The 6,088-nt window shown below is 32.6% G+C and overlaps 1 long non-coding RNA gene across 1 annotated transcript; it reads right to left on the reverse strand.

Moving 5' to 3' along the window:
• Window positions 1-926: 926 nt before the first annotated feature.
• LOC111087184 lies at window positions 927-1,994 on the reverse strand. Its single transcript, XR_002611902.1, has 2 exons — window positions 1,881-1,994; window positions 927-1,442 (listed from the first exon to the last, which is right to left on the reverse strand). It is a non-coding gene; the product is annotated as an uncharacterized LOC111087184 (long non-coding RNA).
• Between the last annotated feature and the right edge of the window lie 4,094 nt (window positions 1,995-6,088).

Consider the following 6,088-nt stretch of genomic DNA (forward strand, 5'->3'; position numbering starts at 1 on the left):
AGCTGCCACGAACCTCACCGGCGGGTCACAACTGATTTTAGTTATGGACTGCGCGATACACCGGTGGGTCAGACGAGTATGGGACACTGTGACTGCTCCTCGGCACCTTTTGAATGTTTAATTTTATTTATACTTAATTTACAATGTGGCAGCCAACGAGTTACTTGTGTGCCTTACTCGTCTGTAAAATGGACTTGGTCCTGATCACCTAAATTGTAGAAGTCAAGAGTACGATAATAAATCAATAAGATAATTATTGTTATCAACACCCAAATTGTGAGATGATAATTTAAACCATATGAAAGAGTTCGGTTTACATTTTATGTAACGTGTATATATTAAATATACGTAGTGTACATACACACACACAAACATATTAAAATAAATTCTCCAAGTATTGTGTTACCGGTTTTATACTCGCAACTATGTTAAAGTAATTTTCACTATTATAGTTGTTATATACATACAGAAAACAAGAAACTTGATAACCCCAATCCTTTCGGAATGAAAAAATTGAAGTTTTATATACTCTTGTGTAAGCACCGACATAAAAGAAATGCTCAACACCTTCATTTATATACATACCCAAAATCAATATTTCAATTCACCCCTGAACCGAAAAGTCTATCTTCCGAAAGTGCTGTGTGGTTATTTCTCTTTTCTTTTAACCCTACTAGCGGGATTTCTCAGTATCATAACCGTATATGAATACATACACACACACACACACATATATATAACTTTTTCTACCAATTATACTATTAATCGAACAAAATGTTCAAGACATTTTTCCAAATTTTTAACACCCTTGTTTTAGGTGACACAGACGTACTTTGATAAAAAAAAAGTAGATTTACGCATGTGTATCCATATACAAGCTTATAACTCAAACTTAACAACTGAAGTAAAGTAACTGACACGTACAATTTACAGATAAAAATATTTTAATACATGTACTTGGAAATGTGGCCCGATTGACAATGACAAAGAAAGAGAAATAGTAAAGTTGTATGTATTACTTTAAAACAACAAATTTTATGAATGCGTCAGTAAAACTTGTGATCAGAATGTTGATAAACTTACTAATGTTTATAGTATTATTTACATCCCACTATTTTAAGTTCTGAGATTCATTATTTGTTGTGGTTAATAATAATAATAATATCATTTCATTTATACATAGTATTTCATACTTTTGAAAGATCCTAAGTATTTACATAACACTTGAAGCATCATATTTATTTTTAAGTTTTAGTAACGAGCTTACTTTAATGTTTGTACTTCATATCAAAAGTTGTTCGATCAACGAAAACAACTGGCTCTATCTGTGTTCTGAATTTATCGAGCTGTAAACTGCGTCTTCTATACCGCTACACATCGAAAAAGACGCTTCTAACAAAGCTTGAAAACGCCTGACAGTAACATCGGGTTTGGCCGCTTACCTTGAAACAAGAATAAACTTCCCCTAAATCATGGTTCAGCCGAAATGTCTCGTGCATTTCTTACACAGTTTAATAATAATAAAAGATGGAACTAATTCTCCCGTAGATGAAAAAAAAAGGTTCTTTATATAAAATGAAACTGCACATACTAGAATCATAGAGTAACTGATCTAAGATAATTCTACAAACCACAATAATACTAATAGCAACAAACACCTACATAAACAACGAAGATCCCACGAAAGCTAACTTTGCCGGTTGGTCAATGATAAGCCTACCGGTAGGAAACTGTTTTGTGTTCCGAAAATCTCGTTCGTCTTGGTTGTATTTTCGAGATTGTACGGGTTTTGATATTATCACATTTTAACATTACATTATTTAAAAAAATCGTGCATATCTTCAGAAGTGAAATGTATATATAGATCATTTGAAACTCACCTCTTCATAAGTTGGTTGGACAGCAACATTTCCTTTATAACTTGTTGGAAATCGAGACTGTAGTGCATTGTCATTCTTTATCGACTCGGCGTCTGCTTTCGCCGCCATCTTACTATTACGATTTGTCACGCACTGCTCCAACGAAGATCTTATTAATGTTGAAACGCCACGCTCTTTTGAAGATCGGATATTATTTTAACAGTTCTGTTGCAATTTCTTTTATTCTTTATTATTACAGTGGAGAAATGTGCATTCGTAGCACACACTTTAAACCTAAAAATGCTACTTTTTTATGATAATTAAATGAATATTATGATACATTAAGTAGAATGGGGAAAAACATATAACTAATATTTGATAAATAAGCGAAAATCAGTCATCAAATTTTTTTTGGTCCTAATCATAAAATTTAATACACCCATATTACCAACTGTATCTGCACACATAAGATAACAGTTTATTATATTACTATTTACTTTTCTATTTTTCAATAAACTAAATTTCTGGAAATGGTCTGATAAAAAATTGGGGGTGTATTTGCAAGTCCAGCATGTAATATTATATATAAATATAGCGCAATATCATGACTTAAAATTTCTATGTTTTTGTTGAACAAAATGTAGCGAATTAGCCTTCTTGGTGGTGCATGCAGTATTGGAACGTTTGTTCATAGTTTTCTACTATTTCCACCAATGAACACTAAATTTCTTCCCGTTTTAAGATTCACAGGAGCAGTAAGATTCTGTTTACGTACATAATTTAAGAACAACAAGGCACACATTGGTCCATCTTGGCCCTACCATTCACTATATTAAACTATAGAATAAAATTAAACACTAAGCCAGCCTTATATGTCCTTGTGTTCCGTATATCTTCTCAGATATCATTCCAAGATGATTTTAGCCATTATTTATATTTGAAATATTTAAATATTACATAGATTTAGGATAAAGAGACGGTCAGACTGCGTGGCAGAAACTAAAGAACATCTAATGGTTTATATATTCACATTTTAAGTGAATTAAATATTATTACAGCAAAATTATTTCACTCAATCAACAGACAAAAGTAGACGAAAAGTACGTAAATTTAGAGTTAATAATGGATCTAATTAAAATATTAACTTAAACAAAATTGTTGTATACATTAAAACGTACATAATTTTTTTCATTTTATTTGCATTTTCTACGTCCTTGTATTACTACAGACATTTAAAAAATCATATATTCGGGTTTTTGTTTGTTTACTGTCGAGCACAATGCTACACAATGAACTATCGGTGCTCTGCCCACTGTGGATATTGAAATCTGATTTTTAACGTTATAAGTCCTCAGACTTACTACTGAGTCACCTAGGGGGTTTAATTCAGATGTACGTGCGTGTTTGACAGAACACTTTGTTCAATAAAGTCGTTAACATGACTTCGCTCTAGTTAGCCATTGTTCTGTGTATTGTTCACCTGAGGTATTGTTTTCATGTGGGAAAGGTTTCTGCAAAATTGTACATACAAAGTGTGAAAATGGACAGTGACCTTTTCCGCTGATAGCTCAGACGATATCTCGAAGATGTTACTTTCCTTATGTTTCGATGAGAACGACCAACAATGACAAAGGTTGTGTACTCTCGTCGAGAGAGACGACATTGTAGAATTTTGTATATAATGCTATGCTCTCTCGATTAGCTCCCTCGATCTCTCTCAAGCTCCAACCCTCAGTTTGATAAGTGAAGAATTAGACTTTCCTTTAAGTAATAAAATACTCAAATATTCTTATAAGGCTTAGTGATTAATGTGAACTAGTTATTAATAAGCCTCTAAATAATTTCTTAGGAAACCTTAGACAGTTAAATATCTAGTAAAGGTTCTGTCTTTCGTCCTATGCACTTGCTTAACTTTAATTGTTTTTAAGTTTTAAATAAGGTTTATTGTCCCTGTGTGATTTACATTGTTTACAGTCTCTTTCTTTCTCAGTTTCAGTCAGAGAGTCCGGATTTACTCCATAATTTGTTAGACCCTACTGTTATTCTGGGGATCATATTTTGTCACTGTTAAGGGAAATCAGTTTTACGTGAAAATACCATACTTGCATCATCCAATTATTTATTATTGTTCTTACTGGCATATCAAAAAGGAGTTGACTTTATTCAAGTAAGGATGGTTATTTATCTCTTTGCACATTTTGTACATAATATGGTATGTTCAAGAAGTAATTTGATATTGTTGGCTCATTTGTTCGCTTATTGGATAGAAAACTGACTAGATAGAAGAAAACAGAGGGTTGCTATAAATGGAGCTCAGTCAACCTGATTAATGTTATGAGTGGGGTACCTCAGGGCTCAGTGTTAGGACTTTTGCCATTTTTGATTTACAAAAATATCCAATAGATTATTTATATTTCCTGATAACATTAAAGTTTTGGGTGTCGGTGACTGTGAGAAGGGCTCTACTGCTTTACAAAAAATTTATATTATTTGGTGAGTTGGGCAAATAAATGGCAGATGGCAAGGTAATGCATATGGGATATCAAAATTTGAATTATAAGTATACTTTTGATGGGTATAATCTAAACAGTGTCATGGAAGAAAAAAATATTTTGGTGTTCTGGTTGATCGGTCTCTTAAGTCATTCAACCAATGTTCTGTTAATAATGGCATGACAAATATGATTTTAGGTTGTATATACAGAAATATTGAATACAAGATTAATAAGGTTATAATATCAATATATAGGTCATTGGTTAGGCCATGTTTGGGCTTCTAACCTCAGAAAGGACATTAAATTGTTGAAAATAATTGAGAAAAGGGCTACTAGGATGATACTTGGTATAATCGTTTTCATATTTAATGGTGAGAATGGTAAGAATAGGAGAAAAAGTATAAAGTTTGGCATGTTAGGAGTCAGTTTCAGCTAAGGCAGCTCCCTTTTTTTCTAACAAGGTGGTTGGCGGATGCAGCTGATTTAAGGGAGTTAGAAAGATTAATATATATTTGAATGATAAGGGCTGGCTTTTAGTTTTTTTTTAAAGTTTAGTTTAATTTATTAGATTAGACAGCCTAGATGGAGTAAAGGGTCCCTTGCTGTCCTTTAATGTCATATGTTAGTTATGTTATCTAATATACATAAAAGTCACGTCACGCCACGCTTGATCTCTCGAAATAGAAGGAGTCATAAAAGCCAAAATCCATTTATCTAGATAGAATACTTCGATTACTGTCTGCTCATTACGGTTTTAGTAAGGGGGAGTGCAAAGGGGTCATGAGGGGGGTGCCGTGAAACCTTATAAGTGTTGTGAATATTGGTATAATAAGCCGAAAGTAAAAACGTAGTGTGGGATCAACTAGCCTAGAGCCAAGTGCATAAAATTTATCATGAAAGTAATAATATCGATACAATTTTAAACTTATATAATTTCTGAATTAAACTATTTTTTGTTATATCACTAACGTTTTTAATTTTAAAAAAAACCTCTTTAGTCAACGGAAACTCTAAGTTAAGAAATCAATAAATATTTTTTCCAGTTTTGTTGCCTGTACATTTCATTTTATACTTCAGTTTATAGACTAACAGCAATATTAGGTTATACTTTTGTTGCTAAATAACATGACATAAAAGTCATTGCTGGAACATAGTGTTACCAAAACGCACTGGCTTTTCTATATATTAGAAGTTGTTAATCTAACTGATTTTTACCAGTAATTATTCTTATGAATACGGCACGAATTCATTTCACGAATGATCTTAATTTTGATTGGCTCGCAAAGGAATTTACCGACGTTAGACCGCCTCGACTGCACTTTTCTGCCTTTTTTGTTGGTCAAGCTTGATTTTGCAAAATTTATTATATTTCGATTAGCTATGAAATATGAGGTTAGGATATACTATGGGGTAGGGATGGTAGTACCTGCCCCATCATTTTTGACGAGCTATACGCTAGTTAATAATAAATTGACCAACAACGATGAAAATGTTATGTAGAGAACATACTACATGTTTCAACAGAACGTTGGTCTGTCTTTTTCAAACAGGCTTGACTCCAACTATAAGAACGTATCAAATCATGCCTAGAAAATATTTGTACGCCAGAAATACTTTACCTGTATATGGGAATGACAACACTGATTAACAAGACAAAATTCTTTCAGGAATATACACAATTCTATTGTTACGTCTGTGTTCGTTTGTTAATTTTTCGTAGAAATTCTTTCCGAGA

This window comes from Limulus polyphemus, unplaced genomic scaffold, assembly GCF_000517525.1.
Source record: "Limulus polyphemus unplaced genomic scaffold, Limulus_polyphemus-2.1.2 Scaffold1851, whole genome shotgun sequence".
NCBI classification, from domain to species: domain Eukaryota; kingdom Metazoa; phylum Arthropoda; class Merostomata; order Xiphosura; family Limulidae; genus Limulus; species Limulus polyphemus.